We start from the raw sequence: 14,163 nt of genomic DNA, 5'->3' as shown, positions 1-14,163 counted from the left end.
TACTCTCTTCCCAAACAGCTGAGAACCCCGCAAGCTTCCTAGTCAGCAGACATAATTCATTTACGTGATCTAGCGCTCTGGCCCTATACCAGTGTGTTTGAATGCGGATCTGGCATCCGCCTTCTGTCTAGCTCAACCACAAACAAAAGAAAGAGGGGGGAAGTCTACCGCCAGCAACCAAACTACAGAATATTCAGAAATGAAAAGGACCCACGATATTAAAATACACAGAACAAAATATCTGAGGTATAAGATAAAAAATGTAAAGTTTTTCCTCTTTTCTCATAATTAATTTGCTTTGTTTTCGAGTTGCTAAAATGATGCTCTACTGCATGTATTGCAACACCCAGGCCTCAGAAAGCTTCCTCGTTCTCCCCCACATTGGAAGGTTTTTATGGTTGTTTGTTTTGTTTTGTGTCACTTAGTATGGAGCGAAACGGTTGTATCCCCCTCGGTATATACTAGCCTGCAATGAAGAAAGAACGAGACCCACATCCTCAGCATGGCTCCTAGTCTTGGCATCAGTCAGGGGTGCAAAAGCATTCTGAAACACAGCAATGTGAGGGGTGCGCGTTTTTACATTTTCCTTTTGCAACAATGGGAATCATCAAAAAAAAGACTCATGGCAAAAAAAAAAAAATACACTCAAAATCACACTGAACAGGGGGGCATATCCCCTGCCCACCCCGAGGCTTTCTAGGTGAGCTGAACATTGGGCCAGTTTTGACACTCCCCTCCATAGCTTCTAATCAAGAAAATGCGCCTCTTTCCCCCTGTCCCCATTAAAACCAAATTCTGTTGGCCAGTCCTGATAGCTGAAAGGATACAAACTACATGATGATTGGGGGTAGGGGTTGCACTGTGATTTGTGTGTGTGTGTGTGTGTGACTGATTCAAGTGTTACGTATGTCGCACAGGAGTTAGGTGCTGGTACTGGTGGTGAAGTCCCTAAGTGCTCATCCGCTAACCAAAAGGTCAGCAGGGTCACCCCACCAGATATGGCAATCTCAGAGACCCGATGGGGCAGTCTTCAAGGGTTGGTATGAGTGGGGAAAGCCTTGGAAGCAATGGGCTTGGGCTTGGGTCTAGGTCTCCTTGGGAAAATATCAATCTCTACCCAGGAGCCCTGAAATCACTCAACTCATTGGGCAGGTCCTTCCAGCTCTCCTGCCCAGCACATTTCCCTCAGGTGGCTGAGCTGTCGAATGTGAAATCAGCATGGATTCTGAAATCCCTTTGGGGGGGAAGGGGGGGTTTCAAAAAGTTTGTGGGAAAACTTGATTATTTTGGCCATCCACAACCTCTTGGAAGCCCCTTGCCTCAGCCAAGCACTCTGTCTGGCAGCAGATCTCAGAGGAGGGAGACGCACAAACTAGTGGCTCTGTGTCATGAAGCTTGTGCAAAGATCAATCATCTTTCCCATATCGTGGCTGAATCTTGATGACAAGGCGACAGTGGACTGTCGACATGGCTTTAAGGGGCTAGGAGGTGGCTCTCAGCTACTTCTTTTTTGTTTAAATGTAGTGGGGACTGATTTCCTTTGGGGGGCGGGGAGCTGATAATCTGAGCAGAAAACTGCATGCCAAAAGCTTTGGAATGATTGCATACGCTGTCCTGCCATGAGCATGTCTTACCCCAAAGTCTTTGTGCATAGAAGTTCGAACACGTACAGGCAAAATCATCCCACCCTCACCTCCCGCCCAGCCCTCCCCTAAAAACCAACGCGACCCTCCAAACCCAGCAGATCCCTTCTAATTCCTTAGGTTCTAAGCACACCCACAAGGTGCACCCCTCTCTATTTCCTCTCCTGGGCGACTATGACTTTCAACATGAATTGTAAGAGGGGAGGAGGAGGGGCAGTCAGAGTCTCGGCTGCCTGAAAGCAGGGCCCTGGAAGTGTGCAGCTTAGCTCCTCTGAAGTCCCAGCTGGAGCCTTGGGGCTTTGGGAATGAGCAGCGAGGGAGGGAAACAAAAAACAGAACAAAAAAAAATTCGGCATTGACACTGCGTTCGGTTAGTGATGGATTTAATTATCAACGTGACTAATTATTTCATTAAGGTTAGTGCTCCGCTAGGTGAGACTTGCAAAATTAGGAAATATAATAACTTACATGCACTACATTGCCAAGAAATGAAGGCATTTAATCAAGTTTACCGGGGAGGAGGGATGTGGTGTTTTAGCTGCTGTTAGCACCAGAGACAAATTCAATTAAGGGGAAGTGAGAGGGCTTTAAGCATCAACCCAGAGGAAGGTCCCAGCTGGGGGGTGGGGTGGGGGCGGTGGGGCTGGGTACTCACCATGGCACCAACGCCGTAGGTGGGGGCTGGAGCAAGTGTGTGGTGGTAGGGGTCGGCAGCATAAACTCGTCCGTAACTGGAAGGAAGAGAGAGCACAGGGTGAGTCCATCACAGGCTCGCTCAGAAGAGCACAGCAGGCCCGCCCAGTGGGGGTGGGATCAACAAGGAACGGGGCCCACCTGCTGCAGGGTAGCACGAAGACAGCAGCCTGTATCCCACTGGCCAGATCACAGAGCTTCAGAAACCCAGCCCACTGCCCGCGAGACCCATTCTGACTCATATTGACCCTGGATAGCACGGGCAAGGATGTAGACCACCCTTCACCTTGCAGGCACCAACCTTCTCCAAAAACAGAAAAGCCTCACCACCTTTAAGTCCATTCTGGTTCATAGTGACCCTGTAGGACAGGGTAGAATGGCCCCTGTGGGGTTCTGAGGCTATAACTCTTGATGCGAACAGACAGTCTCATCTTTTTCCTGCAGCCCAGCGCATGACCTATGACACCCACCAGCCAAGCCCTAGCGACTCTGCAGGACAGTAGAACTGCACCCATGATTTCTTCCCAAGGCCGGCAACGTGACTGAACCCAAGGGGAAAAGGTAACAACTTCTAAACACCAACCTTTCAGTAAATAGCTAAAAGTCTAACCAGCGCTGTATACTAAGATGTTGCTACCATCATAGCGGGGGCTTCGGAAAGTTCACGGGGAAGAAACATCATGGCATCTTCCCACCACCTTGTGGAAGAGGCCTATGAGCATAGATACTGTGTGCGTCTGTTGTTAGGTGCTGCTCCATTGACTTTTTCGATTCATAGCAAGTCCGTGGGGCAGGGTACAGCTGGAGCACAGCGTGGTCTCTGTGGAGCCACTCAGGTTAACAGTTGTAGCTCTAAATTTTGGGGTCACTCAGACTCCTTATATGAAGGAAATTCATGGAAAAATAGAGTTCAGAGGTAACAGATTTCCCCCTCCAACACACACTCACACAAAGTTTTTGAGTCTCCTTGATAGAATATAACCCACTGCCAGCCATTACATTTTTTTCAGGGCAGAGTAGAACTGCCCCTGTGGGTTTCCGGACTGTAACTCTTAACAGGAATAGAAAGCCCCATCTTCCTCTTGAGGAGCAGGAGGTGGTTTTGAACTGCTGACCTTGTGGATTGAAAGCCAACTCGTATCCACTATGCTATCAGGATACCTTATGCCACCAAGTAAATTACACAGTAAAGTGTGTGTGTGTGTGTGTATCTAAAGGGCCCTGGGTAGGGCAAATGGGTAAGCACTCAACTATCACAAGGTGGGCAGTCCCAACCTGCCTTGAAGCATCTTGGCAAAAAGATCTGGCAGTGAGCTTACACCAGGTCACTGCCATTGCAAACTCTACAGAGCACCGTGCTCCTCTAACCCCCAGCGTTGTCCATGAGCTTGGATGACCCCAGTGGCCAAGGGGCAGGCGCATCCACTTTCCCAGGCGCCAACTGAAACCTCTGCTATGTGGCCTGCTTCCTCTCAGTGCCTTGCCTTCACTCTTCTTGTAGGTGGCCCAGTGCACCCAGAGGACATGCCGACACTTGAGAAGGGTGGTCTCTGCCCCCCAGTTTCACTGCTGCCCCTCGAGGAGCATTGGGAAGCAGGACAGGGATGGTTGTACAGAGAACTTCAGGAGAGCGCAGATGCCACACGGGGAGGGGCAACCTCTTCTCTGGGAGCCCGTTGACCAGAGACCACCCGGCTCTTTCCTCCATGGCTAGGTTCTGGGAAAGGACACGTCTGAAGCGGTATCTTCCCCTCCTGCCAGCACTTCTAGTACAGGCTTTAGGATAAAGATGAAGATGGGCAGGGAGAGCCCAATGCAGAGGATGCCGACCAGGTGTCAACAACTGGCTCTGGCAATAGATCACAAGTTCAAAGGATGGCACCATGCTGGGGGTGGGTGAGTCTGGGAGGAAGCCCCATGCCCTTGCTATCTGACCTGCCTGCCATCTTTGCCGAGGTCGAATGCACAGGGTGGCTTTGGGACTGATCAACATGGAGATGTTCTCTCCTGGAAGCAGAGACGTTCCTGAGCCCCACTGAAAGCTGCTCAGCATCACACAGGTTTCCACGAACGGAGGGCGACTGTGCAGGAGGTGAACCCCGGGCCTCCTGTATTAAGGTAAGAACCCACCACGAAACGCACTGGCTTCCTTTGGCTGAGGGCAATGTTCTGGAGAAGAGACGGGTGTACCCCACCCCTAAAGGGAATCCACGCAGGGCTCTAGCAGCTCCTCGCCCCGTGGGTCTTTCTGGAGCAAATGAAAGGGACAGGACGATATGGCTTGTCCACACTGGTGACTTGCAGCTCCCCTCCTGTGCCTTGGCAGGTAAAGAGAGGCTAAAGGAAAGCCCTTCCTATTCTTAGAATCCAAGATGAACCGTGGGGGGTAGGGAGGGAGGAAATTTTTTATTATTCCAAGTTCTCACTGAACAAATCCTGACTTCTAAGCCTGACTTGCAGTTGATGGGCTTTCTGGGAGCTCACCTCCAGCCCTTTCGCCAGCAGAGCCTCTGGGTAGTAACCTACTTGAAGCAAGCAGTGGCATAAGCAATACGAGCAGAATTCATCTGGGTGAGGATTTCAGCTTCAGCACAGAGAGAGCACCTCAAAAGCCCCATAGAATGGAATTAAAAGGTGGTATAAAGTCCACAAGCTTTTGGATCCCTCCTCCGGCTTGTCCTCCCCCTTCATGAGGGATGAAATGCTCCTTGGGCATTGTGGCCTTGTGCTGCTAACCACAAGGTTGTTGGTTTGAACTCACCACCAGCTCCACGCCAGGAAGCCGAGGCTCTTCACTTCTGTCAAGACTTTGCAGCCTCAGAAACACTACGGGGCAGTCCCAGTCTGCCCTCCTACTGAAGAAACTCAATGGGATCGTAGGGTGATGTTCTAATGGAGGCCACTCATCAAACCTCAGCTTCTTCCCAATTAATCAGAAGTAGGAGAGATCCTGGATATCCCACAAGTGGTTTTTTTTGGGGGGGCGGGGCACAGAAAATTGTACTGATCAATTAGTTCTACTCTGCACGTTTGGGGGAAGGGTCACCCGGGAACGGAATCCACTCAGCGGTGGCCACCAACAATCTCTAGTAGTAGTTGCTGAAAGGCAGACCTTTGTCTTCACGTCCGCAGAAGGTATTCTCGCAGGGTCTAGGGCACTGCTTCTCAACCTGTCTCGTGCCACGGCCCTTGACTACATACAGTTCCTCATGTTCTGGTGACCTCCAGTCATACAATTGTTTCCATCGCTACTTCATACCTGTCATTATGCTACTGTTATGAATCGGGCGACCTCTGTGAACGGGTTGTTTGACTCCCAAAGGGGTCTCGACCCACAGGTTGAGAACTGCTGCTCTACGGAAACAACTACTTCACACACGTCTCATGCTCCTCTTCCAGGGCAGAGCTGGTTAGATGAACAACGCTGCAGCTGCCAACTCGTGGAAAGTGACTGAGCGAGGTGTGCCTGGGGTGGGCACACCTTCATGCCCCACGCTGACAGTGCCTACAGAGCACCTAGCTCCCACACCCATGGGGGCTCCAAAGAGTCGCTGGAGAAACCCCCCCTTACTCTCTGCAGCCCCCTTGTACATGGTAGATAAATATCGCTCTTTAACACTGTCGCTTCAACGTTTGCAGCCTCCTGAGGCTGGAAGAAAATAGGACGCTGCTGCCCAACTTCTCCCCCGGCCTCCTCTCCTCCGGGTGACCTCCACATGCAGCATCTGATGGCCCTATGATGATTCATAAACTGCATTTCCACCCAGGGAACAGAAACCATGTCAGCTTAAACTGAAAGCAAGGCGGTTTCTTTTCAAATGCTAATTTCAATACATGCCCTTGTGTGACTCTACAATTTAGACCCAAGGTTATTAGGGAGGAAAATGACGCCTCTGGCAGCCGATGTGTCAGGCCACCTGACTGGGGAAGCACGGAGAGCCAAATCCCAGGGACAGTCTCTGGGGGTGATGTCTTGTGGCCGGCTGGCAAGTTAGAAATGGACCCTGGCTAGAGACTAAACCAGGCCCTCCCCTGACTAGAGGGGGCAACAGCACAATCACATCATGCTGCTCTCAACCCCACCCCAGATGAGACCTTCACTGTGCCATTCACACTGTTGCCACGCTGAGCTTAAGCCACTCACCACTTAACAACTCACCCACAGCCTGCCCTGCGCTTGTCCCCTCTGCTCCTGCTTTCCAGCATGAGGCTGTCAGTGTGTCTGTCGCCTTGCAGGAAGGTCTGCCACCGGTATTTCAAACGCCAGCAAGATCACCCACTGGGGACAGGTTTCCAGGGGAGTTTCCAGACGATGAGGCCTAGTGGTCTACTTTTGAAAACTAGTCAGGGAAAGCCAGGTGGATCACAACAGAAGAATGTGACTCTCACTCGGATGGCCTTCAGTGTGGGGGGAGATGGTACCACAGGGGACAACCCAGTCACCCCGTTGGAAGGCTGTCAGGGAGCCCTAGCCTCACTAGGCATTCTCAGGCCCATGGAAATTCATCTCCCCTGAGAGCCTTGCACATGCCTCTCCAGCCACCTTTCCTTAAGGATGCTGTCTACTGTCATGAGCACCCTCTCTTCTAACAGTGACTATTTCCTCTTTTTCCGTGACATCTCCTGAGGTGCAGGTGAGTAAGGGGCCAAGCCATCAGGTGAAGAAGAACGAGGTATTGAGGAGAGAGGAAGGTGACCTGGGAAGACAAAAGTTCTCTTGCGGTTGCTTTCTGGAAAGTCTAGTTTGGCTGCTGCCCAAGAAATCCTTGATGCTCAAAAGAAGTATTTCTGGGCACTCTAGAAAGGAAGTGTGTCATTTCTCATCTCCCCTGGGGATTCACAATTTCATCAGAACCAAACCAGATGGGAGATAATGGCTTTTCTGGCTAGTTACACCACAATTTGTAGTCCTCCTGAGGAATTCTCTTTGACCTTAGCAACAAGTTCAAACCCAAGAGGCAGCCCAAGGCCACTGGGAGAGCTAGGAATGAGACAACGCCCCAGTTCGGGGCTGTTGTAACATCCTTGCTGAGTGAGTCAGCTATGCCCACCTCTCGTTGTCCTCATTGGTCGAATGGAATTATTCTGTGTGTAGAGCCTTGCCTACTTCACAGATCAAACTACATCCGAAGAAACCAGGTGTATTAGCGAGCACTCTCTCTTCATGAAACCATGGACACACAAGTCCATCTTGCAGTCTTACCCAGACGTTGTGGGCTATAGAAGCAACCAAGGGATTCTATTGTAACTAGTTCATGGGTAAAACTCTAGCCATCTTGGCATTTGGAGAGGAACTCATGTTGATTTAATGAGTTAGGAAGATGAGAAATCCTCCCTGAAATGGGTGTTGGTGAGAGCTGCAGCAATGGGCTCTAAATGTACCAGCCATCAGGAGGATGGCACAGGACCAGGGAACATTTCACCACCTGTGAGATCCAAGGTCACCATGAGCTGGGGCCACTCAAGGGCAACTAACAACAAGACCTATTTTAAATGGCTCCATTTGACCTTCAGGCTGTGTTCAAGCAGGTGGAATGAAGTATTCCTGCAGCACAGGAAGTAGGAACCTGGGTCTAAGTGTTTTGGGGAACCCTACTGAGGAACGGAAATATCACTCATTAAACATCTCCACCCCACTGGAAGTAGCCCGAGTGCTCATGAAATGCAATGGGATGCCACGCGGTCCCTATTTCAGAGTTCCAACAGGCACACGGTTTGCTTATGGCCACACAGTAAGCACACTGTGATGAACTCCTGAGGATTTGGGGGAAGGCTGATAACCACAGGTTCACAGTTCAAACTCACTAGTAACTCCTAGGGAGAGAGATCGCACCGAGGCAGTTCCTACCCTGTCCTACAGGGTCGCTGTAAGTCAGAACGGACTTGATGGCAGTGAGTTGTTGAGTTTTCAAACTGGTGATCAGAATGGGTGGCTCCAATCTCTACAGAGCCCCTTGGGGCTGCAATGTCCTCCCTGCATCTAAGTTCAGGGAACTTAGACGAACCCATGTGAGTCGCAAGTTGGCCATGCACTATACAAGGAGAATGTGCCCCAGGTTCTACCACTTCTTTCGAGAAGGAGCTTTTTTCACTTTCCTGGGGAGGCTCAACTGATGTCTGGGTCTCTCCACAGGCCCAGTGAAGAGTCCAAGTGTGTGCCCTGGTCTGTCCAGGTAAGCAAGGAGACAGCAGAGGCTCACCTGGCCCCAGAGAGCAGTGCCTCTCATCCCATCTAGCTTGCCATACCATTTCATTACCCTCTGAATTTGAGTTTTGGAGACTTTGCCAAATAAGAGCCAAGGACAACCCATTTGGGTTCCACTGTGACAGGTGTAATTCATTGCTAGTTGATTTGCTTCATCCAGAGTCCACATTTGAGACCAGCTGTTGTTTTTACTTGGGTTGAAAGCTCTGCTCTGGGCAGTCCTCAGTGGCTGGGAAAGAGCCATAGTCAACAGCATTCAGGAAGCAGAGAGCCCCAAAGAGGGGGGTGGGGGTAGGGTAAGGACAAAGGCATTGGGCTTCACATCCATTGTACCCATGCCAGATCCAGCTGCAACTCAATCTGTCTTCCAAACGAAAGCATTATGGACATGTCTATATTCCAACTCAACCTCATTCCACTTAGCACTAAATAATCACAGCTAAACAGAGTACAGTGCCACGTGCTGGTGAAAGAAAGACAAGGTCTCACAGACCCCCTGACAGTTCTGTGGTGGTAGCATCTGATCAACCCCTTGACTTATGGGGCCTCTGTGGGTTCAGGATGGAGACAATAAGCACTCCTCTCATCAAAGACTAGATTGGGGTTACAGCCCCAAATCCCAAGAAAAGTGTTTCCCATTCCTGGCTGGGGGCATCTCAGGATAGCTCTGAAATCAATGGATTGTCACCTATATGCAAACAAGCATCTTCCAAACAACCAAAAGGCCAACCTCCTTGCATTTTTTAATCATAGAGCCCAACGGTTCCTCTCTCAGGCTTTCAAGTTTGAGAGAGTCTAGTGTACATTCATGTGAGAAATCTCTGTGATCTTAACGGCCAAGGTTCTAGGCAACTCTTCCAGGAGATGTTCAAAGTGAGGACAATAATGAGCCATCTCCCTTCCCTTCAAAGACACATGGATAGACAACTAGTGCCAATCAGGAAAAGATGAGAGGGTTCCCAGAACCAGGAGCCACAAAACTCACTGATCTGCTACAGCAGAGAAATCCTCCTGGATGTACGGAGAGGAGAAAGACTCCGATGTATTGGGGGTGAAGAGCTACCGCTACCGTCACTGAGAAAGCCACGGCAACTGTAGCTTTCTCCTAGTTTTAGCGGGCAGTGACTTATTCCTCAACCACAGGGGTGACTGAGAGGTCATATTCTAAAAGATTCTCAAGATACCTACATTAGAGGATCTTGAAATATATAGGCAACTACTCAAAATGCTGCCACATCTCCCAGAAGAAGTGAAAGGAATTCTCCCAGAACGGTCGGGTGTTCACTCTACTGGGCTCTGATATTTCTGAATCCTGCCGCCATGCCACTTCCGTGAGTCATTGTCTTCCTAAATCACTAAGCACATGGCCCATGATCTTCATTTGTCTGCAAAGCTGAAGGAAAGGGGTCTTCTAGGTTCTGGGACTCCTCAATGAGAAACCACAGAACGTGCTTATGCACACAAGAGTCCTGCCACCTGGATCCCTCACGGTTCCAGACCCTCCAGAGTAGCAGCCACTACCTGGGAGCCGAGAAGAGACAATCAGGCTGACTTCTAGCCATACGTGTTCCGCCCTGGAATGGTTCTTTAACACGAAGACATGTGCATTCACTCAACTTTGATGCCGAGCTCAAGACCATGCATCCCCACACCTCGAAAGTCTGCTTCAACTTCTGGCCCAAAGTCCCTGCAAATTTCCCATCACGGTTCCCCAGCTGTAGTTCCATCCACCTGTGGGACCACAAAGGTAGCTCTCTGTATCAATCACAGGATTGTTCATTTAATATCGCTGCAGACAATCAGGGTTGCAGAGTAGCTATGGATTCTTCAGGGACAGAACTCCTAAGGGTCAGGTCTTGCTTCTGCCACTTCCTGGCTACGTTATCTCAGTGTGCTCGCCTCTTCTTTGAGCCAGTTTCCAAATCCAAAATGGAAATGCTCATGGGGCATACCCACCAGAGAAGGCAAGAGGGGAAAGGAGATGAGTTGGGTTGTAGTAGTATTTTGACATGTTAAAAAGCCAGCCTCGAGTGATACTCAAATTCAAGTCCTTCAGGAGCAGCCAAGCCAAAGGCAAACTAATACCATAATTGGAGCGGAGGTCGGAAATACATCTCCTTGGAAGTACAGTCTCATAACAACAAATGTTAATGAAAACCATTCCTGTTTTGTGGCTGGCAAAGCCCAAAGAGGCATTTTGGCATCCTCCAGACCAGACCCCAAGTAAAACTCACTCTCCTGTGGAAACTGGAAGGAAAGGCATCAGGTGTTACTGCTGCTCTGGCTTGATGGTCTTCATCTTGCCCTCTCTCGCCGAAGTCACAGACCAAAGGTTGGCCTGGCCATCGCTACCTCTATTGGAGGCCGAATGAAAATAACATGTCTTGATCTGGTACAGAATCTACCAGGCCCCTGATCAGTTCTTTCACTGGTTAGAATGAGATGAAGTTTGCTCATGATCAAACCCTGACCTCCAGTGGATCCCAGGAATCCATAGACTTCCTTTACGTCGGAGGTCGCTAGACACATGGCCCTCCTGGGTCTTTCCAGTGTGAAGTAGTATTTTGACTCTGGGAGACTCCCCCTGAAATGATGATTCTGGACCATAATAAACCAGATAATCTCTGTGTTTTGACTTTTGACACCACGAGTGTGGTGGACTGGCTGGGTGGTCTTGGGCCATTTGACTGATAACAGAACCTCCTTTTTTGTTGCTTGTTTCAAAGATCCAGGGTTCAACTTGGACTTTATGAACCACACAGCATGCCATTAGTATGTTCCTCCAAGGGAGCAGAGGCAGCGCTCGCAAGAGAAATTCGATCAATATTCATTCATTAGCAATGTATTGAGCCGCCCATATAGACTAGATGAGGTCAGTGAAAGCGCTCCACATACTCAGGCAAATTTCAATTACTGGGGCTTCCTTTAGGAAGATTATGTGAGGACCACTGTTTAGAAAGGTGAGCTGGCTAAGTCACCCATCAAAGCCCAGCATCTCTCTCTCTTCTACACTGTTCCTTCTCAATGCTTAATCTATCATATCAAAGCACAACCCAACACGTGGTGGAATGTGCATGCAGCTTTAACAGCAAAAGCAAGGACTCTCAGGTACCACATAGCCACCAGGACATCTGTGAACACACACACCAACAGGCCTCCCCGCTCCTCCTCCCTCCCTCCCCAGCAAGTTCCCCTTCAGGTGCATGCTCTAGTTCCTGAAGGCCCTGAAGATGTGAACCATTTCTTGTAGTTCAGGAACACTCAGTCACCCCCAGCAATGTGGCGACTGATCTACTACGAGAAGCAATTGGTGGTGTGTTTAGGATCTCCCTACCTCACTAGGGAAGAAGCAGGGATGAGTGAGATTAAGGACTTAGCAGGGAAAGGGTGGCGGGGGTACTCTCGAAAGGGTTTTTGAGAAATAAGGACAACACTGTTGCTCTCCAAATAGAGGCGTGCATGTCTTTGAGCTCATGGATGGAGCGCAGGTGGAGACTTAGAAAAGCGTTCATGAACAATTACTGAGACTGACTGTATCATGGTTCTTTCCCCTCCTTCTTAATCTTCAAAGACTAAACAGGGAAGTATTAGAATATAAGCCTTTCTTTGCTGCTCCATTGATAAAAGATATGGCTTGTAACTGCTCAGTGTCTTACTTTTTTTTTAAGGATTGGATTAATGGATGATTTTGAAGTTCATGACCAACTCAATTATGTAGGGATGGATGGTAAAGTCCCCTTGTGTTGGCTGAAAGTGAAAGCAACATACTAGGTCAGATCCCCTGATAATTGTTTGTCATGGTTTAGGCTTTGGGGAAGGAAGGAAAATAAAAATAAAACCTAATATTCATGAAGGCACTCACCTATCTTGACATTAAATCAAGTAAGTTCATGTTAATGAAAGTCCAAATTGAACTGTTCTGAACCACATATCACAGCAAATAGACAGGTGTTCCTTTGAGGGAGGCATCACACAATGATGCAATTCCAATTGGCCAATGCCCTGACTTCACAAACGCCAACTCCTCCTCCCCAAGCCCTGTTGTTACTTGATAGATCTCAGAAGAAATGCACGAGGGCTTTTAGCTCAGAGATGAAGATCTCCTCCTTGTAAGACAGAGATCAGAATATGCCTCAGAGCCTTGAGCTTTATGGATTCCATATTTCAGGGTCTACAATACACTTAATCATGTCAGAGTGTGCCCCTGTCATTGTGTGCCAAAGGGGGGTGGGACTAGAAGTCACACATCTGTGCCCCTAATCTCCCTTGTTCAGTATTTTAGCGTTGAGTGCTGATGACATCATACAACTTTTTTGTGGTTCCGTTCAACATGGTCTTATTTTTCTGGATCATATATTACTAAGACTGGAAATAAAACACCCAAGTCAACAAAATGCCTACTGTCTTTTGATGTAGCAGAGCCCAAGAGCTCCAGCAACACTACAAAGCTATATGAATTTTGTAGATCTACATTTTCTTTTCCTTTTTCTTAACTGTTCTTTTTAGAATGACCAACTGCAGCATGTGGGGACAAAAATAATAAATAAATAAAAATAAAGATACTGCGATTGGATGGAGGCATCAAGAAGTAGCAATGTTTGTTACCTGCAGAGGTGTTACAAGAAATTTCATCTGCTGCAACGAAGACCAACTGATTTCTGGAAGAGAAGATAAAATTCACAATACTGCTCGCTCAGGGGGGAAATGTGTTCTCTGCCAATTGGTTCAATGTGTACAGATGAGGGAGGGCAGGCTGAGTTGCAAGGGGATGTGTTGATGTGCCTAGGGTGGAGAGGGTGCCGAGAGATCATGACATAGGCATGCAGCAGGTGGGGGAGGGGTGGAGACTCTTCCACAGAAATCATGGTGATGTCAGAATATGGACCATGGACAAGCTGTTGCACTGGGATATTAATACTTTAGCTTACAAGGGAGTCATGCCAGGGTATCTCGCTAAGCCTGGGGTGTTTTCAGCAGTGCCGACGAGCAAGTCTATGCTTGAAGGAGATTACATTGGAAAAATAAAAAGGCCTCTCTCTTAGGAAAAAGTAGACTACTGCTATCTAGAATATCAGAAGAGTCCATCCTTTAGTAGCATAATATATGTTTAAAAACAATAAAAAGAATGCAAACGAAATGCTGTCATTTCAGAAGGGCATATCGTGTCACGCTGTGGCATATCGTGTCCATGGGTCATCATCTCATCACCAAACGAGGCTTGCTACATGGACAGTATTTCAGGGAATTTATTCCTTAAAACACAGGCCGTCTTGACACGGTCTCTTTAATGCTGTGGCATTTCACACACAAAAATTTTTAGAAAGGAAAGAAACATGGAAAATGCTATTGTATTGCCATGGGAGAAGTCCAGAAAAATGAGAAAACGCTCTTAAGATGTTTCCAACAGGCACCTCACAAAGGGAGGTTGTTCTGATTCAGGTGCTTTCTCTGGTTATAAGAAAGCCAGGGCCAGGCAAATTAGAAAAATGGCCGTGCTCACCAATGCACAGGCGCCACCGGGCTCTGACTGGGATCACTAGGACTGTGGTCCTCAGGAACCAAGAGAAAGCCTTTGCCTTCAGTTGGTTTTTTTTTGGTCTCAATTGGATTGGCCGCACCCAT

At 48.6% G+C, this 14,163-nt stretch overlaps 1 long non-coding RNA gene across 1 annotated transcript; it reads right to left on the bottom strand.

Annotated features, from left to right (window-relative positions):
- Positions 1 to 277: 277 nt before the first annotated feature.
- On the bottom strand, positions 278 to 13,231 carry LOC123520968. Its single transcript, XR_006679480.1, has 3 exons — positions 13,147 to 13,231; positions 2,299 to 2,374; positions 278 to 544 (listed from the first exon to the last, which is right to left on the bottom strand). It is a non-coding gene; the product is annotated as an uncharacterized LOC123520968 (long non-coding RNA).
- Between the last annotated feature and the right edge of the window lie 932 nt (positions 13,232 to 14,163).

This window comes from Echinops telfairi, unplaced genomic scaffold (genome assembly GCF_000313985.2).
Source record: "Echinops telfairi isolate 266 unplaced genomic scaffold, ASM31398v2 ScPeMD7_5;HRSCAF=22, whole genome shotgun sequence".
In the NCBI taxonomy this organism is placed as follows: domain Eukaryota; kingdom Metazoa; phylum Chordata; class Mammalia; order Afrosoricida; family Tenrecidae; genus Echinops; species Echinops telfairi.
Note: the sequence above shows the minus strand (reverse complement) of the source record. Positions and strands in the feature narration are given on the sequence as shown.